The sequence below is a fragment of the Armigeres subalbatus genome, chromosome 2, assembly GCF_024139115.2.
Source record: "Armigeres subalbatus isolate Guangzhou_Male chromosome 2, GZ_Asu_2, whole genome shotgun sequence".
NCBI lineage: Eukaryota > Metazoa > Arthropoda > Insecta > Diptera > Culicidae > Armigeres > Armigeres subalbatus.
The window spans coordinates 43,415,644-43,442,520 of record NC_085140.1 but is presented as its reverse complement, the minus strand read 5'-3'; the positions used below and the strand labels follow the sequence as shown (position 1 = coordinate 43,442,520).

The window sequence follows — 26,877 nt, the reverse complement described above, 5'->3', positions numbered from 1 at the left end:
ATTGGTTTGGATTGGTTTGGTTGGTTTGATTGGTTGGATTGGTTGGATTGGTTTGGATTGGTTTGGATTGGTTTGGATTGGTTTGGATTGGTTTGGATTGGATTTGATTGGTTTGGATTGGTTTGGTTGGATTTGGATTGGTTGGATTGATTTGGATTGGTTGGATTTGATTGGTTTGGATTGGTTTGGATTGGTTGGATTGGTTTGGATTGGTTTGGATTGGTTTGGATTGGTTTGGATTGGTTTGGATTGGTTTGATTGGTTTGGATTGGTTTGGATTGGTTTGGATTGGTTTGGTTGGTTTGGATTGGTTTGGATTGGTTTGGATTGGTTTGGTTGGATTTGGTTGGTTTGGATTGGTTTGGATTGGATTTGGATTGGTTGGATTGGTTTGGATTGGATTTGGATTGGTTTGGATTGGTTTGGATTGGTTTGGATTGGATTTGGATTGGATTTGATTGATTTGGATTGGATTTGGATTGGATTTGGATTGGATTTGGATTGGATTTGGATTGGATTTGGATTGGATTTGGATTGGATTTGGATTGGATTTGGATTGGATTTGGATTGGATTTGGATTGGATTTGGATTGGATTTGGATTGGATTTTAATTGGATTTGGATTGGATTTGGATTGAATACCGATTTTCATAAATTTTCAATTGAAAATATTGTGATTTTGATTGGGATTGAATTAGATTTTGGTTGGATTTGGCTGACTTCGGTGTTGAAATCGGATTATATCAATTTAAAAAAAGTTTTGATGTTCGACGTTGATGGACTTAGATTTTTCAGATTTAGTTCTACTAAATAAAAATAAATGTCGCAACAGAATCGCAATATGTGCTTTTTTTCCAAACCATTATGACACAAATAACTCTGAAAATTCCAGCATAATGGATGAAAATATCTCACCCAAATTCAAAGCGTCTCCTTATCATCTTCCTGTTGAACTTCGTTTGTCTTCGAATAAACCGGCAGTTTTTCGAGCCACAAGAATAATAAAAAAACACGCTCCAACCAGTCTGCTGCTCACAAAAGCTCGTCGCGCTGCGAACAAAAAACGCATTAAGGAAATCCGTTCTCGGTCGTTCAGATTAGCACTTTTCACCGATTTTCAACTCCTCATTTTTTCTCCAGCCATCACACAGCCAAGCTACGAGGAAGCAAGTCCTTCGGAACGAAACTTTCCGTTTTCTTCCCAACACATGCCGGGCAATGAAAATGAATCCCCCAATAAAGGCAGTCAACTGACGCGGGAGGTCCGGCCGGAGAAGAAAAAAGTGTTTCGCTTTGTTTTGAGCGGCCTTTTCAAACAAAACGAGCGGAAAAAAGTGAGTGCATGATAAGAAGGAAAAACCGATTTCCATGAAAAGCAATTAAAAATCGTTTAATGTAATGAGTTTTGGATTAAAGGAAACAGGATGCTATGCAGTCAGTGATGCCGCGTCGGGGTGTCACACCGGATCTGATATTCGTTGTGGGTGGAAATTTCGCGTCATTAATTTTGTTTGATTTTTTTCATTTTTCGGTAGGCATCAAAACAGGAAAGACTGAGCTTTTGAAAGATGCTATCATAAAAAAAAACAGCTGAATCGAAGGATGGATGAAATACCCAAATAAGCTGCTTGTTCGGCGGCAATTTGGTTCGGCGAAGTGTGAAATCGGTCTGGGATGGTTATTCGCGCGTGAAAGAAAAATGGCGAGGAAAATACATAAGAAGCAGAAATATTTTGTCGTCCATAGTTTGACAACTTTGAGCAAGTATGGCTCTGAATACTCTTCTGATGAAGCTTTTGAATGTAGTTTATATTGGTAAATGTCACGTTTTGAGTGCTAGTGGCCAACGGATTTTTTTAAATACATAGCAGATAAAGTACATTTGAGCCTGCTACAGAGTTTAATTTTTGTGCACAGTGTTTTCTTAACAACTTCATCAATTTTAAATAGAAAACACCAAATAAGCCATTTCTAAACATCTTTATTTTTATATGGTTTTGGTTGATGTACCATTCCAAATAAACATGAGAAGTATCCACTCATCTCCGTCCGAATATGAAAACTCTTATGAAAACTAATTAGATGGAATTAGATTTCAGTAAGACCAGTTGTCAAAACTTCACTTTCGGAATCATTACAAGGAGAAGCCAATACCAATAAATAAATCATAGATCGGAAATTTTATTTTAACAAAAAAAAAACAGCGCCCACTATCGTACCCAGCGCTCCCGGGTGCAAGAGATATCGGTTCGGAGTAACAACCAACGATCTTTTTGTTTGACTTTTTGCTGTTTGCTGTTATGATAAGAGAAATTCTGTTTTTCTTTGGTTCGAAAATCCCGCCCCATAGCAGAGGGCACACGCCGACACAATTCCAAAAAGCATCCCAAACTGTTGATGCTGTGTTTGATTTCACGTTCGATTTATCTCATACATCGGCAGCAGCGATCTCTCTAATCCAATTTAGTGAAATATTGAATTTGGGATTAATTGATTTCACTTTTGTTCTGTTTATCTTTTTACAGAAGTTGTCGTTCGTTGTCGATGAGGCGTTTGGCATGTTGCCATGTGCTGCGTTGGAACATGATCTGAGCACTGGGCGATAAAACTAAGCAGGTAAGAGAACGGGGTGTACATTTATGATAAATGTGGCATAAAAATGTTTGAATGAAAGGTGCAGATGTCACCAAATGATGTATGTATTAAAAGAAAAAACCCTAAACTTCTAACTCTGTCCTATGCGGTTGGACATAGGACAAATTTCATTTGTGGTTGGATAATAATGGACAGTACACGTACCGTAATCATCCGAGAACCAGAATGCATTGTTTCATTTTTGCACAAATACCTACCAGCAATAGATTGAAATTATTCGAGAATCATTCATGCACACAAATCTCTTCAAACATCATGAAAGCACGTAACAAACATTTCCAACGAATAACTAACTTGTGGAATTGCTTTGTTTCGATGTACAAAAATACTTCAACCGTGAAGCGAATTAACGTCAGCACAGTTTGGATTTCATCTGGTTTTGTCCACTCGATCAACTTCAAAGGAAACACAAAGCCCGTGCCCCAACAAAGATTCATCAAATCAATCACGCTGCAGTTATGAAGCCATCGCAATCGGGATGGTGATTTTTTCCGTTCCACTTTACACGGAAACACATTCAGCCAAAGCCAGATTTTCAAACTGCAAATTGAATTACTGCAACAAACAATCGAAATGGAATTGAAACATTTCGCTCCACTTGTGCTCTTTACTGTGGCTGACATATTGGTTGTTTGCTCCATGAGATCGGTGACCGAATAGTTTTCGATGCTTAACCAACTTTCACAGGGCATATCAAAACTGAACAGCCTTTATTATAAATTTTGTAAATTTTGTAAATTTTGTAAATTTTGTAAATTTTGTAAATTTTGTAAATTTTGTAAATTTTGTAAATTTTGTAAATTTTGTAAATTTTGTAAATTTTGTAAATTTTGTAAATTTTGTAAATTTTGTAAATTTTGTATTTTTTTTTTAAATTTTGTAAATTTTGTAAATTTTGTAAATTTTGTAAATTTTGTAAATTTTGTAAATTTTGTAAATTTTGTAAATTTTGTAAATTTTGTAAATTTTGTAAATTTTGTAAATTTTGTAAATTTTGTAAATTTTGTAAATTTTGTAAATTTTGTAAATTTTGTAAATTTTGTAAATTTTGTAAATTTTGTAAATTTTGTAAATTTTTGTAAATTTTGTAAATTTTGTAAATTTTGTAAATTTTGTAAATTTTGTAAATTTAAATTTTGTAAATTTTGTAAATTTTGTAAATTTTGTAAATTTTGTAAATTTTGTAAATTTTGTAAATTTTGTAAATTTTGTAAATTTTGTAAATTTTGTAAATTTTGTAAATTTTGTAAATTTTGTAAATTTTGTAAATTTTGTAAATTTTGTAAATTTTGTAAATTTTGTAAATTTTGTAAATTTTATAAATTTTGTAAATTTTGTAAATTTTGTAAATTTTGTAAATTTTGTAAATTTTGTAAATTTTGTAAATTTTTTAAATTTAAATTTTGTAAATTTTGTAAATTTTGTAAATTTTGTAAATTTTGTAAATTTAGTAAATTTAGTAAATTTTGAAAATTTTGTAAATTTTTGTAAAATTTGTAAAATTTTGTAAATTTTGTAAATTTTGTAAATTTTGTAAATTTTATGAAATTTTGTAAATTTTGTAAATTTTGTAAATTTTGTAAATTTTGTAAATTTTGTAAATTTTGTAAATTTTGTAAATTTTGTAAATTTTGTAAATTTTGTAAATTTTGTAAATTTTGTTAATTTTGTAAAATTTGTAAATTTTATAAAATTTTGTAAACTTTGTAAATTTTGTAATTTTTGTAAATTTTGTAAATTTTGTAAATTTTGTAAATTTTGTAAATTTTGTAAATTTTGTAAATTTTGTAAATTTTGTAAATTTTGTAAATTTTGTAAATTTTGTAAATTTTGTAAATTTTGTAAATTTTGTAAATTTTGTAAATTTTGTAAATTTTGTAAATTTTGTAAATTTTGTAAATTTTGTAAATTTTGTAAATTTTGTAAATTTTGTAAATTTTGTAAATTTTGTAAATTTTGTAAATTTTGTAAATTTTGTAAATTTTGTAAATTTTGTAAATTTTGTTTACCGCTCAGCTTCTGAGACGTGCAGACGTGTTTCCGATTGCGCTCTTGGAAAGTCAAGTGATCGATTACAGTGGTTAAAGTTCGATTCCGTCTGTGCCGCGTCGCGCGTTTTAGTGATCCGCGATGAGGCGAGAAAATACTTTTCGTATTGACTATTCGAGTTTCCCGGTGAAGCCGTCATTCGAAAAGGTTCACGGCTTTTGCCGCACGGTACTCGGCCTGAAGAAAGAAGAAGTGTTGAGACTACAGTGCCACAGAGGTGAACAATGTGCGTTCGTCAAGGTTGACAACCTGGCGCTCGCACAACGAATAGTGCAAGAACATGACGAGAAGCATGAAGTGGAGCACGCGGGGAAAAATACAAGCTTCGCATCACCATGGAAGATGGATGTGTAGAGGTTAAAGTGCACGACCTGCCAGAAAACGTCCCCGAAGAAAAAATCGTGGAATTCTTGAGTGCGTTCGGTGAAGTGTTTTCGCTGCGAGAGCTAACATGGGGAGAAGGGTTCGAGTTCGGTGGGATACCGCTCGGCATTTGGTCGGCCCGAATGGTAGTCCATTGAAATATCAATTCATGGGTAACGATCGATGTTCAGCAGACCTACATTGTTTACAAGGGACAGATCGTCTCTTGTAAATACTGCAAAGACCAAGCGCATACAGGCATATCGTGTGTCCAGAACAAAAAGCTGCTAGTCTAGAAGAGCTATGCAAACGTGGCGTAGCAAACTGGGCCACGACAGCCACTGAAGAAGACGAATGGTGCAAAACCCCCGAGCGCCAAACCGGTAGGTCAGCGTTCTGTCGTTCCACCACCAGCATCGCTGGAGGCTTTCCCCGAGCTGCCACAGCCGTCGAGTCAGACCGAACCGTCTGACTCAATAAACCCAACTGCAAGCCAGCCGACTGCGCCCATTGCACGAACGGTGTCTCCCAACCCGCTGCAAACACAAATCTCGCGCAGCACATCGTCGTCGTTGCGCACACAACCACAGACCGCTGAAGTGGTCTTGGTTGACATATTCAAAAAGCCAGCAAACGCGTTGCGATCGAAAGACCGAACCGCCGGCAACGACACGGACGATTCATCCACATCGACGAGAAGCAGCCGAAGCCGAGGACGCCCGCCCGGCAAGAAACAGCGATGCAACGACGGTGACGACGAGCAGGATGTGGACTTTCTTCCATAAATGGCTCTCACGTCTTACAATCTCGCATCCATCAACATCGGCACGATTACGAACCCCACAAAACTGAACGCACTCCGAACCTTCATAAGCAGCCAAAACCTCGATATCGTGTGTCTGCAGGAAGTCGAGAACGAACAGCTTTCCTTGCCTGGCTTTGTCGTTTTCGCGAATGTGGACCACACGAGGAGAGGCACAGCTGTTGCGGTGAAGGAGCACATCCATGTCACTCACGTGGAGAAGAGCCTGGACAGCCGACTAATCGCGCTGCGAGTGCACGACACAACGATTTGCAACGTCTACGCTCCCTCCGGCACTGCTCAACGCGCTGCTAGAGAGGAGTTCTTTAATGGCACGCTTGCCTATTATCTCCGCCACCACACCGAGAACGTCATCGTAGCTGGCGATTTCAATTGCGTGCTGCGTGCGTGCGATTCGTCCAGCCCGAACACCAGTCCGTCCCTCAAAACAGCTGTACAGCAGCTGCAGCTACATGATGTATGGGAGAAGTTGTGTCCACGTGATGCAGGTTTTACCTATGTCTGTCGAAACGCGCGATCTCGGCTCGATCGGATCTATGTCAGCCGTGCTCTTCGCGACAAACTGCAGTCGGCCTACACGCACGTCTGCTGTTTCACGGATCACAAGGCGCTAACGCTCAGACTTTGTCTCCCCCCACTGGGACACGAGCCCGGGCGCGGTTTCTGGGCCCTTCGACCGCATCTTCTTACCGAAGAAAACGTTGCCGAGTTTCAGTATAAGTGGCAATATTGGACTCGTCAGCGCAGAAACTACGCGTCGTGTATGCAATGGTGGCTGTCGTACGCTAAGCCAAAAATCAAATCTTTTATCAAGTGGAAATCTCGTGCCGTCTACGAAGAATTCCACGATACGCATCAGCACCTCTATGCGCAACTACGGCTAGCGTACGACGGCTATTATCAGCAGCCACATACGACCACCACCATCAACCGGCTAAAAGGGAAATGTTGGCACTGCAGCGTAATTTCTCTCACATATTTATGCGCATCAACGCGACGCACGTGGCCGGCGAGCCAATCTCGATCTTCCAGCTGGGGGAAAGATGACGGAAGAAAACCACGATTACGCAGTTGCAAATGGGAGAAGACGAAATCATCGTCGAGCCCCAAGCAGTCGACGCAAATCTGTTTGACTTTTTCTCGACTCTCTACTCAGAAGAAACAGCTGAAAACGACGGCAATGCTAACAACGGGGACGATTTTGCTTGCGAACGTGTTATCCCACCGGACGACCCACTGAACGAAGCGTGCATGGAGGAGATACAAACAGCAGAAATTCTGCCTGCTATCAGGGCGAGCGCAACCAAACGATCCCCGGTGCCGACGGGATCCCACGAGAATTTTATCTCCGGATGTTCGATGTCATCCACCGTGAGTTGAACATGCTTATGAATGAAGCACTCAACGGAAATCTCCCCATGCCTTCGTAGAGGGCGTCATCGTGTTAGTGAAGAAGAAGGGAGGCGACAACACAGCCCGAGCATACCGGCCCATATCGCTGCTCAACAGCGATTATAAATTGCTTTTCCGCATCCTGAAAAACAGGATGGAACGCGTTATGCAGGCCCACCGCGTCCTTAGCAACGGACAGAAATGCTCAAACGCAGAGCGAAACATCTTCCAGGCCACTCTCGCTTTGAAAGATCGGATCGCCAGTCTCCGTCATCACCGTCGCGCTGGTAAGCTCATCAGCTTCGATCTGGAGAACGCGTTCGATCGGGTGCGGCACTCGTTCCTTTTCGAAACCATGCGGTCGCTCGGGTTCAACGAGGAACTCATCTCTCTTCTCTCGAACATAGCCAGTCGGTCCACATCCCGGCTGCTTATCAATGGGCACCTCTCTCGATCGTTTGAGATCACACGGTCGGTGCGGCAAGGCGACCCGTTGTCCATGCATCTGTTCGTGCTCTATCTCCATCCACTGGTGTGTAGGCTTGAGCAAGTGTGCGGGATGATCTGCTCGTTGCCTACGCCGACGACATCAGCGTCATCGTAACGTCACCGTGGCAGATCGAGGCGATGAGGGAAGTTTTCGTCGTTTTGGTCTTGCCGCCGGCGCGAGACTGAATTTGCGCAAAACAGTTGCGGTAAATGTTGGGTTTTGCGAAGGGAATATGTTTGAAACCCAGTGGCTACAAACTACTCATGTAGTCAAAATTTTGGGTATTTCCTTCGCAAACTCAATACGCTTGATGACATCGATGAATTGGAATGCGATGGTGGGAAAGTTTGCGCAACAAATGTGGCTACAATCTTTGCGTAAGCTTACACTGCACCAGAAGGTAATCACGCTGAATACGTTCGGCACGTCGAAATTGTGGTACCTCTCTTCGGTGCTCCCTCCGCTTGGCGTGCATACAGCAAAAATCACATCGACGATGGGATCTTTCCTATGGAGAGGAATAGTCGCCCGCGTTCCCATTATGCAACTTGTTCGGAAGAAGGACCACGGTGGCTTAGGCTTACAAGTCCCAGCACTGAAAGCAAAGAGTCTTGCAATAAATAGACACATAACAGAGATCGATTCCATTCCTCACTATAAATCCTTTATTCTCCACGCAAATCCTCGCCCAGCAACTCCAATAGACAATCCCGACATCAAATCAATCCTTTCAAACTTATCCCACATTCCTCGCCAAATCTTACAAAACCCCTCCGCCGATCAAATCCACCAGCATTTCGTACTTCAAACTGAGCTACCAAAGGTGGAACGCAACAGTCCGGTAGTTGACTGGCCACGCGCGTGGCGCAATATACGCATGAAAGAGCTATCATCAGCACAACGTACACAACTCTATCTTTTCGTGAACGGGAAAATTGAGCACCGTAAACTGCTACACGTGATGCAATTAGCAGCTGACGAGAACTGCCAGCACTGTGGCTACCCCGAAACACTTCAACACAAGTTTTCTTCCTGTGCTCGTGTCGGCCCGGCATGGACGGTCCTGCAGCAGAAGCTGGCGGAAGTAACGGATGGATGGAGACGACTTTCGTTTGAAGACCTCGCGAAGCCCGCTTTGCCAGGCATACGAAGAACAGCTCGTGTACAAATTCTAAAACTTCTAATTAATTACATCTGCTACGTTAATCTTTGTAATGGAAGAATTGATGTAAACGCTTTAGAGTTTGAACTAACTGTAGATTTTTGAATTCGAAACAACATTATAAAAACTAACATGAATTTGACAAAATAAACTGAATTTTAAACCACAAAAAAAAAAAAAAAAATTTTGTAAATTTTGTAAATTTTGTAAATTTTGTAAATTTTGTAAATTTTGTAAATTTTGTAAATTTTGTAAATTTTGTAAATTTTGTAAATTTTGTAAATTTTGTAAATTTTGTAAAGTTTTTAAATTTTGTAAATTTTGTAAATTTTGTAAATTTTGTTAATTTTGTAAATTTTGTAAATTTTGTAAATTTTGTAAATTTTGTAAATTTTGTAAATTTTGTAAATTTTGTAAATTTTGTAAATTTTGTAAATTTTGTAAATTTTGTAAATTTTGTAAATTTTGTAAATTTTGTAAATTTTGTAAGTTTTGTAAATTATTTTCTCTATTCTCTCTATTTTTCTTTTTTCTTTTACTTCATATGCTTCTTTCCTTCCATTCTTCTTCCTTCTTTTTTCTTTCTTAGTTCTTTCTTCCTTCCATATTTCATTTTCCCTATTTCTTCTTATATATACTTCCTATAACTTCTTTCTTCTCTCTTTCTTCCTCCCTTCTTTCTTTCTTTTTTCAGTTTTTCTGGAAACAGTTTTTCTTCCTTCTTTCTTTCTTCACTCTTTTTGACTTCTTTCTTTCTTCCGTCTATCTTCCTTCTTTCTTCTTTCTACCTTCTTTTTTCCTTTTTTTCTTTCTTTCTTCCTTCTTTCTTCCGTTTTACTTCCTTATTTCTCCCTTCTTTGTTTTTTACTTCCCCCATCTTTCTTTCATCCTTTTCTGTTACTTGCTTCTTCTGTCTACATTATTGTTTTGTTTTCTTGTGTCTTCCTTCCTTCTTCTTTCCTTCTTCTACTTTCCTTCTAACTTCTTTCTTCATTCTAACTTCTTTCTTCCTTTTTGCCTTTCTCGTATACTAAGTATACGTAAAGGCTATAGGATCACTCCAAAACCGAACTTTTAATAGAAGGCTCGGAGACCCATAGTGTTATATACCAATCGACTCAGTTCGACGAATTGAGGTGATGTCTGTATGTGTGTATGTATGTGTGTGTGTGTGTGTGTGTGTACAAAAATGTGAGACACACTTTTTGGTACTTAGCATTATTCGATTTGCTCGCAACAAGTTGCAGTCGACGCGGATTGCGAACGCGATAGTTGTTTCCTATTGAAAATTGGCCCGATCGGTCATTGCGTTCCAAAGTTATTGAAAAAACATTGTTTTTCTGCCAAGGGTCCCCCCTTGGAAAAAAATATTTGAAAAACTTATTTTTTTTAATGCGCGAGAAAGGCACCACCAACGCTAGGTGGATTGATCTGGGTTTTTCTTTTTACCTTCTTTCTTACTTATTTCTTACTTCCATCTTTCTTCCTCCGTTTTTCCTTCTTACTTCTTTTTTGCTTATTTTTTCTTCTTTTCTTCTTTCTTTTTTCTTTCTCTCTTCTCTCTTTCTTTATTCTTTCTCTCTTCTTTCTTTCTTTCTTCTTGTTTCCTTCTTTCTACCTGTTTTTTTTATTTCTGCCTAATTTTCCTTTCCTCATTCATTTATTCTGTTTTGCTTCTCTCTTCCTTGTTTATTCTTTCATCCTTTTTTATCCCTTCTTTTCCTTCCTCTTTCTTTTTCTTTCTTCTTCCTTACTTCCTTCTTTCTTTCTTCTTTTTTCCTTTTTCTTCCTTCTTTCTTACTTATTTCTTTCTTCTTTGTTCCTTTTTTCTTTTCTATTTTCCATTCCCTGTTACTTGCTTCTTTCTTTTTTTTTTGCTTCCTTATGTCTTCTCTCCTTCTTCATTTTTCCTTGGTCCTTCTTTTTTCCTTCTTCCATCTTCTTTCTTTTTTTCTTGTTCTTTTTTCTTCCTCTGTTCTTCTTCATTCTTCTTTTTTCTCTCTTACCGTATATTTTTCCTCCCTCCATCTTTCTATCTTTTCTCTTCTCATTTTTATCACTCCTTATATCACATTTCTTATTTGTCACTTTCTACTTCTCATTTCTTCCTTTTTCCTTTTACTTCTCACTATGCACTTCTAACTTCTCACTGTTCACTTCTCACTTCTCACTTTTCACTACTCACTATTCACTATCCACTTTCCCTTCTCACTACGCACTACTTTTTCACTTTTCATTTACCTATGCTCATTACTCTTTTCATACGTCTCTCTTTTCACTATTCATTCCTTGTCTTTTTGTCCTTTCGACCTTTTGTACTTCGTCTTTTTGACCTTCGACGTTATGCTACAAATTCGACCTTTTGACCCTTCGACATTTTGACCTTTCGACCTTTCGACCCTTTGACCTTTTGTCCTTTCGACCTTTTGTCCTTCGACCTTTTGACCTTCGACTTTTGACACAGATTCATGAATCCCAAACATACGATGGAGTGCAAGTTGAGTGGTTGAATAGTAAATAATGAGTAAAGATAAAGAATAAAATCCTAAAGAATAAAGAATAAGGAATTGAAAATAAAAAAATAAAGAATGAAGAGTACAAAATAAAGATTGAAGAATAAAAAAAGAAAGAAATAATAAATAATGAAGAAGAAAAACGGATGGATGAGGAAAATAAAAAAGGAAGAAGATAATCAGGAAAAAGGAAAAAGAAAGAAGGAACAACAAAGACAAAAGGAAGAAATAAGATGGAAAAAGAAAGAGAGCGGATGAAGCAAGGAGAACACATAAGAAAGAAGAATTTTTCCTTCTTCCGAGGAAGAAAGATGAAGGAAACAATGAGAAAGAAAGAAGAAGGAACAGGGATGATATAAAGAAGGAAGATGGAAGAAGGATGAAGGAAGAAGAAAGTTGGAAGAAGTATTTAGAAAAAAAGTAGAAGAAATAAATAACAAGGAAGAAAAAAGAAGGTAGTTGGAAGACGGAAGAAAGATGAAGAAAAATGGAAGAACCAAGAAGAAACAAGGAAGAAAGAAAAAGTAAAAGGAAGGTGGAAAAAGGAATGAAAGAAAAATTAAAAAACAGGAATGAAGAAAAAAGGAGAAAAAAGCATGAAGAAACAAGGAACAAGTAAGGAAGGGAGGAAAATTAAAGAAAAAAAGAATAAGGAAGAAAGAAGAAGTAGGTGGAAGAAGGTGGTTGGGAGACGAAAGAAGGGAGACAAATTGAAGAACGAAGAAATGACTAGGGAAAAGAATAAAAGTGAAAGGAAAAAGAAAGAAAGAAGAAGGAAAAGGGAAGAAAACACAAAAAAAGAAGAATTAAGAAGAAAACAGGAAGAAAGAAAGATAAATGAATCCGGAAAAGGAAGAAGAAAGAAGGAAGAATAAAGAAGGAAGAAAGGCGTAAAGAGGAAGACGGAAAAAAGGTAAAAGAATAAAAAAGGTAGAAGGAAGGATAAGAGAGGAAGAATGAAAAAGAAAGAAGAAAAAATAAAGAAGGAAGAAAGAAGGAAAAAGGAATAAAGAAAGATTGAATTAAAAAACACATAAATATAGATTTTAAAAAAATAAAAAGAAAGAAGATAGATAGAAGACAGAAGGTAGAAGGATGAAGAGAGATAGAACAGTAGATAAAAGGAAGAAAGAATGAAGACAAAATAGTGAAAATGAAAAAGGAAGAAAGAAGAAAAAGAAATAAAGAAGAAAGAATCGGGGAGAAGGTAGTACGAAGAAAAAAGAAGGCAGACGGGAGAAGAAAGTGGGAAAAAGATATTAGGAAAAGAAACGAAGAATAAGGGAAGAGAAAAAGGATTAAAGAAGAAGTAATAATAAAGAAGGAAAAGAGAGAGGGTATAAGAAAGAAGGAAAAAGGAAGACGGATGAAAGAAGAATAAAGAAGGAAGAGAAAAGCAGTAAGAAGACCGAAAGAAATTGAGAGAAAAATAGAAATTACAAAAAAAAAATGGAACTAATCTTGGTAAGAATCAAAAACCATATGCAAGAACCTAGAACAATAAATAAAGTATTGTTCCTTTCTTTGATATCTCCAAATTTGTTGTGCAGTAGGGTAAAAGGGCTTATTATGGAGGGGTTAAGGATCACGTCAAAACAAAATTGATTTTGAACATTCTTTTAAAATGAACTGATGACCGTTTTCACATTGCAGTAGTGCTCTTTAACTCTAGTTCCGAAAATATTTCGTCAATTGTGCTCAACTCATGTTTTGAAACAAAAAAAAATCCACCGCAATAAAATCGTTGCGAAGTAGTCGATCCTATTGTTGTTAGTGTTTTAGCGGATCCACAATTGTTTTTGATGCTATTATATGCAGAATGGAGTATTTCATTTTGTGGTCCTAGTTACGTCAAATGTTAATTTTACCATTAAAACCTGTTTCTCGTGATTTTTCAGCCTTTTGTTGTTTCAGCCTTATGTGAGAATTTAACTTTTTCAGTTTTTCGTGTTCAGCCTTACGAATTTTCCGTCTTATGTGGAAATCTCCATTTTGCTGGTGCTCTGGGTTTAAATCTCGTTGCGGTCATATTTTGCAAACCGAAAATTTTAGCGAAAAATGAGTGAGGCGTAAATTTTATCAAAAAGGCACGATTCTCGTTCATCTTTCAGGCGTGTTCCAGAGAAAAAATAGCGAGTAAAAGTCTGTTTGATGTAAAAGATGTTTCTCACCACAGATTTCGAAAACAGATTATTTTTCAACCCGAAAATCGCTTGTTTTGGTTTAACCTAAACGAAAACTTGCTTTACTTCATCATCCTTTTGACATTTTAAACACATTTTTACACGTTACTCATGTTCACTTTGAATCCAGGGCAAACCAAGTGAAGAAAAATGTCCCCCCGTTTGTTGAATACTGTACTGAAGTTCTTCAGTTGACCCCACATTTTGTCGGAGAATGACCACCAACTGTGAACGGCACCCAATGTAGTGGAAATTCCACTTTCTTTTCGCATCATTATTTTATTCATTGTTGAGACACACGATGACCAACCTCATGGAGCATATTATTTACAGAAAATATCCTCAAGCCAAGAACCGATGAACCGAACGACGGTGTAAAACGAGACAGTTGTTATTTCGCAAGGTCTTCACATGTAACCTACGTATACATATCAGATGTTTTTCCAGATGAATGCATTGGAATGCGAACCATCGTCGTCGTCTTCCAATGAGGGCCTGTTCTGTTCAAATGATTGTTCCATCCTTGCTGGCTTTTACCGTGTCTTATGACCGAAGAACTTGTAGATATGTGCTCGGGTCAGCATTGTGCCGTTTAGGAATGAATTTCTACAAATGTTCAAGGACAAAACAATAATCGTAAATTCATTTGTTCCACATGAGTAATCATCACCTTCTTGTTGCTTTACTCGGAGAGGAACAATCCCAAAAGAATTGTGAACAGTTTTGAATAAGAAAATACAAAATAGTGTTGCACTGAGATCCTAAAATAAAAAAACTCAACTTACAAAATTTAAATAGATACAACATACGAATAAAGGCACCAGTGGATAAAAAATTAAACAAATTTTGCTCAGAAGCTAAAGTTCAATTTGCATCACCGATCTTAATGTTCTCAGTCAGCTAGTTAAAATAGTTTAATAAACAAGTTTGTGATTCAGATCCCCAAACAGGAATTTCTTAATGTTGTTTACAATTTCATTAGAAATGCGAAACTTCTGCTATTTCCCTACTGAACCAAACTGACTTAATTATCTACCAAGTCATTGCTAAGATTTCGCAAAACAAGCTCCATCTGCATCGTTCGCTCTGAAACTTTCGTAATTGGATGCAAATAGACGGAAAAGAGCACTGAGGCTACCTCATGCAGGCGAGCCTTCTTTTCAAACAATACTCCAAAACATCTTCCCTTTCGGCTTTCATCCGGCGACTCATCCGGTCATATTCGAGAGGAGGCTGTTAAATTATGGATAGCACGCTTGGTTGATGTTTGACTGTTTCCCGCACCGAAATCCTTCATCGGCACGGTCGGAGCAGTACACCCAACAACGGCAAACGTGTCACTTCCGGCATAGTTAAGCCGCTTCTGAGCTTTCCCAACCCAACTGAAGCATACCATGGCCAATCGCTGCCATACCGACTGACGGGTGTGGCGCCGCACGAGCAAGGAGGATCTGTCCCGTAGTGTGTTGTGAACTAACGAGATGACCATCATGTCCCTCAGCTGCAAGCGAACGATACGAAATTCCTTCTGTTATGCTGTTTCACTATCGGCGATGCCGGAGCGGATTTAGAAATCTTTCTTCGACCATCGGTCTCTTCAGCGCACTGGTCAAGCGGGTGGGGATGTTCATTTACAACTGATTCAAGTGCAGTAAAATAATGACTAATTTATACTAAGACTTTTTCTGTTACTAAATAGGGTCACATATTTTGTTTGTGTTGTAATTATTGTTCGCAACTTTTCCTTTGGAGTTGGGTTTATATTTTATAATACCAGGTCACATATTACTCTGCTATCCACGCTATACTACGTAAACAATGCCCGGAAACTAAATCCTCCTTAAATTGATACCTACTCAACTGATTTCATCACCAAGATCAAGAATAACTTCTTTCACGCATTCACACTAAACGAAATTTTCAGTCTGCTGCCATCTGGAACGTGTAAAATATTCTTTAGCCACGTATCTGCGTATCTGCTATCCCCATCAGCGATCACTGCAAAAGAAAATAGTCGGTTGTCATTACATTCTGGTTGCTATACATTATGTGAGCTGTCTGGAGTTCTGGACTGGATAAGACTGGAGATGATACTGGGTTTGATTTGTGACTGGACCGTGTTGGTTGAGCTTAACAGGAATTTCCATGGGAAATTCTTTGAAAAAATAAGCAGAGCAAAAAATTGTTTCATTCTTGAACAACCCTAGCACCATCTCATAGCACCACCATTGCAAAACATAGAGTATGCTAGGCGTGTTCCGTTCCAATAGTCAGTAGGTATAATCTCCACCGCGTTCGTACGACTCCTGGCTCCGGGCTAAAATCCTTTGGCCAAACTGCACCACCGCCAGCAACAGCCAAAGAACATAACACCAGCTGAGCCCAACATAGTAGCAGCTAGACGTTCTGTTGAATGCTGGTCCGGGACGACCGGGTTGACTGTACGTGACCCGGAAAATTGACACACTCTCCATCCACAAATTGCATGCCGCTCATTTCCAGCAGCCGACGAAACCGGCGGCGCCGAAGACGGTTTGCATTCAGCACGGCACATTCGGAACTCCGTTGCAGGGATCGACTTCTCCCGATTTCGTACCCACGGCCATGCGGTCCTGTTGCTCGCGAAAAACATATATTGGTCCAGCGGCAACGAGCAGATGTTCCACCACACCCCGATGTTAAACAACGAACAACGCTGCGCTGCCGGCTGCAGGCTGCTGCTGAACAAAGAACACGGCACCCAACCGAACGGCATCGCATCGCAGTATTAGCGTTTCTAATCAAACAACACAAAAGCTAACAACCACCAGCCAGATGGCAGAACCGAATACCGAACAGCTGAGGTTGGACCGGGGAACGTGTTTTTCCTGTCAATTGACTTGATTCAAATTGATATAATTTGCATCATGCGCGTCGGGTGGAAGGAATAAATTGTACACCGAATTCGGTTCGTGAGTAGATCTGCGCTAGATATGTGTCATGTCATATCATTCCGTTTGAGTTTTTGCGGAAAAAAAGTACGATCAATCCATTTGACGATGTTTTAAGTTTAGTTTTGAATGATCGAAATCAAATGTTTATTTATAAATCTAAATGTCAGTATGGAATTCAGATTTTGAAGTCACTTAATGCAAAACGAACTAATGGCTAATGAAAATCTATGAATAGATTTTCTCCAATCCATTTCCATCGAAGTCCAAAGTATCGCTGCTGGGTGCTTTTATTGCTTTCACTGTCCTTGCGAACCCAAGTCATCCTCGAAAAATCACCATTAGCATTATAACAGTCATCTAAGAAGAAAAACACATTCCTCGAAGAGCCAGCAGCCAACGTGATGAATAAACATAAATAAATATCAAATGAGCTCTTCGTACTCCTCCGCAAACAGATGTACAAACCACCACAGGGCAGCCACCGACTGTGATGAATTATTTCTCTGAAAAAACTCCTCCGAGCTGATCTCGGAACAATGTTGTGATGTGTTTTTAGGCTGGAAACAAGACTCCAGAGCCATCCATGCCCGCAGACGGGCAGGCGGAACAAACAAAACACATCGGTCTAACCGCAGGCGATTATTTCACACTTGGGAAATGGGCTTTCGATGCTGTCCGGTACACATCTATAATGATGATGTGTTTCGGAAAATCGGCTCCATCGTGCATCGTCACAAAAGGCTTCCATTGCAAATTAACTTCCTCACGTGGTGCGTCATTAACTACGCTGGATTTATTTTCATTTACAATCGATTCCGATTTTGATTGATTCCGCAACGGATTCCACTTCCAATACTATCGTCTCTAAGACCTCGTCATTGGGGTGACGTGGATGATCTGTGATTGTCAACATTCACCGACCTGATCTGATCATGCACTCCCACGGTTCTTCCATGTGGTCCTCCCAGTAGTCGTCGAATTTGCAAAACGGGAATTGAATGGATAAAGCTATGTCCATTTAGAATCCGGAATAATAAAATCATCTGTATCTTGGTAACGGATTGACGTACAAATAAGGTTAATACATCAAAACAAGGGTAATTCACTGTACTTTAAGGAAAAATTATTGATACAAAAAATTCCTCCTTTTAATCTAATCTAATCTAATCTCATACTTGCGTAGCCAATACTTGAAAGCATCCTGGAAAATGACGGTTTCTGAATTCCATCATTTTTCTTTTCATATGGCCAGGCCAACTACGCAGTATGTACCGCAGAGATGACTCCTAGATATTGAACGACTTCAGGAATAAAGTCACTCAATAGCTTGGAATCGAGGGGAAAGGAAGAAAGCGTGGACCTCCCGTACCAAACGCTTCCAATAATATATGTACCTAATATATAATAAAAATCGTGTACGTGTTTATGTATGATGTATATCTGTATGTGTGTATATGAGTGTGTATGTGTGTTTATATCTGTACAACGATAGACAAAAGTATTCGTCATGTTTTAATAGAGTTTACTATGAAAACATGACGAATACTCATGTCCATCAGTGTATGTATGTAGTTATGTATGTATGTGACTGTGTGTGTTTTTGTGTGCATGCGTGTTTAAATAAATTTACAGGTTTTCAAAACCTTACCTCTCCTCAATAATTCTGACGCTGAACATCACAAATAATTTCTTCTTGTTTCTAGTGAAAATTCGCACCTTCTTCTTTTTTCCTCTCATCAAAAGTTGCACACCTCCGGAGTCAACTTTCTTGGCACATTTGTCCCACATTTTGGTCATCTGAGTCGCGACCCGAGCTGTTTTTCCACTTTTCTTAAGCTTCCGCTTCATTACTGCCCAAAATGTCTTGATGAGCCGGAGCTGTGGGCAGTTGCGTGGATTTATGTTTTTATCGATGAAATCTCGCTTAACTTTTCAAAAGGACCTAAGTAACATTTTTTCATGAATTAATTTGAGTACTGCAATCGAAAGCTTTAATGTTTTTCTGTTGATTGCGCTATTCAAATTAATTCATGAAAAAAATGTTACCTAGGACCTTTTGAAAAGTTAAGCGAGAAATCTTCGTTATTATCGCGGTACCACTGGATGACTTCCCGGCTGTAGTGGCAACTCGCCAAATCTGGCCAAAACTTCACGGGACCTTCATGGGCTTTATGGAAGGTCGACCGCGGTTTTTGAGACATTCCTCCTTGTACAGCTTCGAGTCCATCGTCTTATTCGTCACAAACACTTAGGTCTTTGCCCCACAGTTGCATATCCCTTGCCAAAATCATCCGTTTTTTTTGCAAGTTTGTCCAAAAAGCAAACTTAAACTTCGCAGGAACTACTCCTCGTGCCGTCACCATGTAGGAAGCTGTCCGAAATCCATTTTGACGTAGGTTCCATCGTCGATAAGCAGGATTATCATCGTGGGTGTGCAGACTTTTTTCTCTCCTTCCGGCTTTCATCTGGAATAATTTTGGACACGCTGCACGAAATTTCGTGAAATTTATGCCACAGCAATTGGGCGCCTACGTAGACAAACCACTGTAAAATAATTCTTGCAGCGGTCACTTTCCGTGCCGCTGCATTACAATAAATGATTCCGGATTCTAAATGGACATAGCTTTAGTACTAAACTTGTCTTATGACAATCGCAAAAGTGGTTGCACAACTTCAACTTATAGATCGCAGCTGTTCCTTCAGCGGCAACAAAACTATCACTGTTATCTGAACAGAAAGCAAGTGAGCCTCCACGTGCAATGCAGCGCAAGATTTGATTGACTGCGTACGACTGTGCGGTGCACTGCTCTGGTGGACAAGCACCTCAATAGGGCGATCCAGGACTTGCTTTTCGAAAACAGGTCCGAGGTCCGAGTGTGTATGAATTCTGTTAGCTGAATTTATGTGAGTGGTGCCATAATTGGCGCATGGGGAGTTGTCTTCAGCACACGACAATGTTGATACTGCTTGGCTATCCTTGTTACAACCGAACGAAAGTATGGAATCTGCAAACGTTTTCTTAGTTCGTTAAACACTGTTTCGTTCATCTCATGGAGAAAGCGAATATGATAGCTTTCATCGTATCCATTCGGGAATGCTTAGATTTGCGCTTGTCGTCACAGCAAAGTTTCTGCACACAGCAGTTCCTGATGCGTGAATGGACAAGTCGCCGAAAACTCGTTTGACCGCTCTGACGACGAATGCTGTACTTTGTAGCAATCTGGCCCATTTGGAGAATCGCATGGGTCGGGTACGAGTTTAAGAAATAAAATATTGAATATTTTTCTGGTAATTTTAAGGATTGTTTGTTGTTTGGGCCTATACCCTCTAGAGTGTAAAAAGAAATATAAAATATCTAGTTTGAGTTTTCTGCCAAAAAATTAGTTCGGGTCCAGCACGGGTTTAAGACTGCAAAAATTATCGAGTACGGGTCGGGTTCGGGTTTGATAAGATTTTTCATTCCGGGTTCAGGTCGGGTCCGGGTTTGAAAGGAATTTCCAAATCGGGTTCTGATTTACAAAATGTGAAACCCGACCATCTCTAGTTTCTTGATCAGCCAAATTTAGCATGTATTGAATCTTTCGCTAATCGCTTATGGTACTCCTATTCGAAAGCCAACAATTTGGTGACACCATTGAGTTGCGTTGCGTTGCGTTGCGTTGCGTTGTAACGGAGTATTTCGTAGATTGCATACTGATAGTTGTCATGTATATTCTTTACCTTTCTTACCCCAATTGCTTATGGATTTCCATTTGGGATTCAATGGAAATCCAATTGGGGGTCCAAAATGATAAAACATGAAAGCTATCATTGCCGGCCACGCCCATCTTCTCCGTTACTAGGAAAGGGAAGGAAATGATGATATGACATCTACTTAACGAGAGGCCAGCGACTCACCGACGCCCTCATAGATGTCAAGGAATTGGATGGTGGGTAGGGTATGTGGTTTAAGAGTATCATTATAAGCAAATGATAGAAAATTTGTGGAAATACGTTGGGAGTGACTTTGCTAAGAAATTTATGTCACTCCATTATCCTTGCCGATGATTTTCCTCGGATGGGGCGAAGGTATTAGCCTTGCCCTGGCTAATAGCCTAGGTTTAAGCGCCTTTGCTCGCTCTCTGAAACGAAAAAAGAGCAAAAAGAAATTAAATTTCCCTTCCCCCCTGATATGATAATGATTTTGATCAACAAATGAAAATACATTGCTGTTGGCTTAAAATGAATAAATTTTGTTAAATGTCACGAAATAAAATAGATACAATAATCAAAACCTAACTCAATAAATATTATACACAGTGTACACATATTATACACATTATCATTGCACGGATAACGTATATCTCGGTTGTCTTTCCGTAACCACATGAATAATGTAATATACAATAGCTATACTATTTGTAATCGCATGTCAGTACCATCGTTGTTGAATTTCCTATTCATATGTGACAAATATGGAATTATGGGCAGTGTAGTAAACACATAATAATAAATATAAAGTCATTAATATACAATAAAATCACAGTAATCTCCATCAGCCAAATTTTAACGATTCATTCATTTAGTAAACGCTGTAATCAACCCTTTATACTCTGAAAATGGTTGATGGCTAACTTGATAACAATAACAAGTATCATACGTGTATATAATATAATGTTTAAAATGTAAAGTAAAATGTTATTTGATGAATATATTTTTCATTGGATTTCACTATGAAACTAAAATCATGTTTCGAAACTTCAAATGCATTTCATTTGTCAACTATTATAGGTACTGTAAAAACATACCGCTTTTTATTGAAAGCAAATGTTCAGTTATATTGTTTTTACGAACCTTTTTGTTGGATTATCGCAAAATGAAAGTAACAAAACGATATATAACCTTTTGTTTGCCGAATGTTGAAAGATCGTTAAAAAATATATACTGTAAAATAATCTAAGTGTGTAGAATTATTCAACCATATCCAAGTGATTTAAATATTTATAGATTGTTTATAAAAAATCATAATTCTCATAATTATATACAATGGTCAGTAAGAGTTTGTTCAACTTTCAATTTTTTAAATTTAAGTTAAATGTTTAGAAAAATCTATGTGAAACCATCTAGAATAGACTGCCTTTGGGATTCCGTTCAATAGATATAATGGATTTTCTGGCTCTTTGTAATGAATATAATGGAGTCACCAAGAAGTCAAAACAAAATTAAACGAACTAATAATAATTATATGTATATGCAGAATTTTAGTCGCGTTAGACTAGACCTTGCTTTTGATATGCAAAGAGTTATTATGAAAATGAAGTCTTGAATTTGTGTATCACTGAAGGTTAGCTTTTGCAATTGATTTGATGTTGATTTGTTCATTTTTTTACTATTATTTCGAGTGCACATTGTTTATTATTATTATAAATTATTATAAAAATATTATCATTATTATAAACAATGTGCACTCGCTTGGCTGTGGATATACAATAGTAAAGCGCCTGTGGAGATTGGACAAATCAAGCATCCGAAAGATATTCAATTTGTAAAAAAGAGAGCTAACCGCGGTGGAGGTTGGTACTCGGATTCTGATGGCTTTTCCGCAAACGTGACTTTTAAGTGGTCTTGTTGTGTAGGGGTTATCACGCCTATCTAGAGAGTAGGAGGTTGAGGGTTCGAGTCCCTCCAAGACACGTGGATTCTTTTTCGCAAATTTCATATCAACTTGTCCATTTCGAAACATATGCTGTGCATATGCACAGCCAAGATATTTAACAAAAAAATGGTTTTCGTACGGCCGAGTTGCCGAATAATATGCAATTAATTGTTAACGAAGTCTTAGTTAAACAACAAAAGGTCGGCAGCAAAACATAAAAACTTTAGAAAATTAAATATAAATCTCCACGTAACTATTTATCTACTTTATGTTTGAAACTGAATGCAGTGTATCACAAAAAAAAAGAATATAAATAATTGGAACGGACTTACTATTTTCGCTGTTAAGAAATTCGTCCTTGCACAGAGGTACATGCCATGCCTGCATTTCCTCTTATCCTTGAATCATCATTGACAAAAGGAGCCTTCAGAAACCAGTCCAAGACCAGTGGCCAATACAGGGAATAACTTCATTTTGATAGTGCTGGCGTCGTTGCTTGATTGATCAAAACGCACAAAAATCGTTACTTTCGTCAGTTCTTATCTTGTAGTTCTTGAAACTCATATAAAGGTTTCCAGGGATATGGGGGACAACACTATCACAACATAAGTATAATCCTTGGCCTGAAACGCTTCTTGGGATGTTGACCGTCTGGCTTTACTTAGTAGCTTTCATGTTTGATCAAAACGCTTGAGATATGGGGCCGGAAAAAATCTTCAATTTCTCAAATTGGATGACATCAATAAATTTTTGACGTCCATTATTTCGCTTCAATGCTTTGTTCGCTAAGTCCTTTCTAACACCAAATTACTTCAACTTATCCTTAAAATTTGTGATAATTTTCGATTTCTGTTCCTTATTTCTTAGTTATGGATCTTTACGCTTTGGAAGTAGTCTTATTTCGGCCGGAGATACGGGTTTGACATCAGAACTTGAAGATTCACATGCGTACTCTTGCCCCACCCGTTCCTGCGTACTTTTACCCCACAGTCCTAAAATTTATTCAAGTAATGGTTCTGACTTCTTGGAAAACCAACCGGATTGGTGTTCTGCACCATAAAGTACTCTATACAGTAGGTTATCGAAATGGTATAATGTTCATCTGATTGAACGTATATATGGTAATGAAATACTAGTTGCGAAAACACAATTATTTTTAGCAATTGACCAAAAAATTATCTAACTCCATATCTCCCTTGTTGTTTATTCAAATTGTTACACATTATGACCAGAATACCTGTCAAACGGATGCAGTGCTGCTAGTTTATCTTTTTTTATTACTCCAAAAAAATCGAAAACGTACTCTTACCCCTCGCGCACTCTTGCCCCACTCTACTCTACTCTCTTTTGTAACGCCAAACGTGACAACGCTCATTACGCAAATAGGGTTACTGCTCCTGGACTTCATCTCATAGCTACGATATTCATCAGTGAGCATACATGTTAGCAAAAAAATCGGCAAAATTGGTGCCGTATTTCTTTGTTCCACGATGAGATGAATATATGTACAGTGTGCTGGAAAACGGAGCAGTTCCCCTGTATGCTGGCTGCCTTGGTTGTTCGCGAGGAAACGCTGTGCCTGTCTCTTCTTGCCGAATTCAAAAAAATGAAACATTTCCTTCATGTCTCTGCCAAACGCAGCCACTCTTTTCTGACCGAAGCGACCAAGTATTTATTAATAAATCTAACATATCCGTCATTATATGAACTAAAAATGTTCGTGTACAACCAAGAAAACAATTTTATTGCAAAGTTGGAAATTTCCATTCAAAATAAACAATGCTGGAAAAAATGCGCTACCCAAAATGATCATCTAAATATTTAAATTTTTTCACAAAAAATGGTCACATTTTTCTGCACAAGATTAGTGTCAGTCTTTTAGACTGATGATAACAAGGAGGTTTTTTTCTTATCTGAAGAAAAAGCATTAAGGATGTAAACGCCGAAACTGCGACTGAAGGCTCGGAAGCCTCCTGTCAAGAGGCTCGGAAGCCTCCTGTCAAGAGGCTCGGAAGCCTCCTGTCAAGAGGCTCGGAAGCCTCCTGTCAAGAGGCTCGGAAGCCTCCTGTCAAGAGGCTCGGAAGCCTCCTGTCAAGAGGCTTGGAAGCCTCCTGTCAAGAGGCTCGGAAGCCTCCTGTCAAGAGGCTTGGAAGCCTCCTGTCAAGAGGCTTGGAAGCCTCCTGTCAAGAGGCTCGGAAGCCTCCTGTCAAGAGGCTCGGAAGCCTCCTGTCAAGAGGCTCGGAAGCCTCCTGTCAAGAGGCCCGGAAGCCTCCTGTCAAGAGGCCCGGAAGCCTCCTGTCAAGAGGCTCGGAAGCCTCCTGTCAAGAGGCCCGGAAGCCTCCTGTCAAGAGGCCCGGAAGTCTCCTTTCAAGAGGCCGGGAAGCCTCTTTTCAAGAGGCCCAAGCCTCCTGTCAAGAGGCCTGGAAGCCTCCTGTCAAGAGGCTCGGAAGCCTCCTGTCAAGAGGCCCGGAGGCCTCCTGTCAAGAGGCCCGGAAGCCTCCTGTCAAGAGGCCCGGAAGCCTCCTGTCAAGAGGCCCGGAAGCCTCCGGGCAAGAGGCCCGGAAGCCTCCTGGCAAGAGGCCCGGAAGCCTCCTGTCAAGAGGCTCGGAAGCCTCCTGTCAAGAGGCCCGGAAGCCTCCTGGCAAGAGGCCCGGAAGCCTCCTGTCAAGAGGCTCGGAAGCCTCCTGTCAAGAGGCTCAAGCCTCCTGTCAAGAGGCCTGGAAGCCTCCTGTCAAGAGGCCTGGAAGCCTCCTGTCAAGAGGCTCGGAAGCCTCCAGTCAAGAGGCCCGGAAGCCTCCTGTCAAGAGGCTCGGAAGCCTCCTGTCAAGAGGCTCGGAAGCCTCCTTTCAAGAGGCCTGGAATCCTCCTGTCAAGAGGCCTGGAAGCCTCCTGTCAAGAGGCCTGGAAGCCTCCTGTCAAGAGGCCTGAAAGACTCCTTTAAGAGGCCTGGAAGCCTCCTGTCAAGAGGCCCGGAAGGCTCCTGTCAAGAGGCCCGGAAGCCTCCTGTCAAGAGGCTCGAAGCCTCCTTTCAAGAGGCTCGGAAGCCTCCTTTCAAGAGGCTCGGAAGCCTCTTTTCAAGAGGCTCGGAAGCCTCTTTTCAAGAGGCTCGGAAGCCTCCTTTCAAGAGGCTCGGAAGCCTCCTTTCAAGAGGTTCGGAAGCCTCCTTTCAAGAGGCCCGGAAGCCTCCTTTCAAGAGGCTCGGAAGCCTCCTTTCAAGAGGAAAAAACTCTTGCACAGCCGGCCTGCTTAAGTATTCTTCTTCTTCTTGTTGGCATTCCACCTTCCACAGGGACATTTCCGCCTCGCTGCTTAGTGTTCATTCAAAACTTCAACAGTTATTAACCTCGAGGTTTCTAAGCCGAGTTACCATTATTGCATTCGTTTATCATGAGGCTAACAAACGCATGCGCTTTTTGATCCCGGGGGACCAGAAAAAAATTACGATTTAATACAGTTGGAAAGGGAAAGAAATCCAGAATAAATAAGTTTATCAACTCCTAAAGGAGTTCCTGAATAATATACCCAAAAATTTCTTCCAAAGTTTAGAAATAATGATTGTCAGAGGCTTGGGAGCCTCCTTTCAAGAGGCTTGGGAGCCTCCTTTCAAGAGGCTTGGGAGCCTCCTTTCAAGAGGCTTGGGAGCCTCCTTTCAAGAGGCTTGGGAGCCTCCTTTCAAGAGGCTTGGGAGCCTCCTTTCAAGAGGCTTGGGAGCCTCCTTTCAAGAGGCTTGGGAGCCTCCTTTCAAGAGGCTTGGGAGCCTCCTTTCAAGAGGCTTGGGAGCCTCCTTTCAAGAGACTTGGGCGCCTCCTTTCAAGAGACTTGGGAGCCTCGCTGAAAGAATTGCTGCATGAACTTTTTAGACAATCGCAGGACTAATTCACCAGACAGTACTATCTTCGATGTTCTCAGATTTTTCCAAAATCACAGAGCGACAGATTATGATATAAACAATGATGCTCAAAAATTGCCTGTCATTTAAAATTTAAATGAAAGCAATACTGCCCATGATCGCATATTTGTAACACTCGCATTTTTGTTAATTTTGTCATTTGTGACCTGTGAATCGTTCAGAAAGCTCAATTTACTGTATCTTATCCCACAACAGTAAAAAAGGCTTCAATATCTTGCTTATCTGTGGTCAGCTGGAAATCATTGAGTTTGTGGACCAAATGCAAATGTTACAAATATGCGATCATGGGCAGTATAGAAGTGCATCAAAATCGTGCTTATACTTTATGCGACACCCTATAACATTACCGTATACCTTTTCACTGGGATATTGTTAGACATTCAGGCCGTGGCCGGGTCATCGCATTCGTCTAGTTTTAGCGTTGTGTATGGTTCATTCATTAGGTTCTGCAGCATCTGAATGTAACGTCAATCTAGTGACAGATTAGTAGTACTTCTTGTTGGACTCAGGGGCAGCCAACCAATCACGAACTCGACCCTTGTCGGAGTCAGTCGAAAGTACTACTGAACTGTCAAAAAAGTTCATTTGACGAGGACTGAATTCATTTGTGATGTCATGCTGCTGAACCTAATTGGTCCCAACAGCTGATGCAGTTCATGATTCATTTACCTACCTCCAAACGTGCTTCCATTTGCATCCCACCTTGGATAATTATCAACACTACACTTCCGTAGACTTATGATCGGTCACGATGGACACGAGTTTTTCGA

The 26,877-nt window shown here is 39.5% G+C and overlaps 1 protein-coding gene across 1 annotated transcript in view; it reads left to right on the top strand.

Moving 5' to 3' along the window:
* The window catches only part of LOC134214321 (5-hydroxytryptamine receptor 2A-like), a 388,716-nt gene that overhangs the window by 159,202 nt on the left and 202,637 nt on the right, over window positions 1-26,877 (top strand). The window contains exon 3 of the mRNA XM_062693724.1: window positions 2,525-2,615. The gene's annotated coding sequence lies outside the window, so the exon portion shown is untranslated. The remainder of the gene's footprint in view (window positions 1-2,524; window positions 2,616-26,877) is intronic.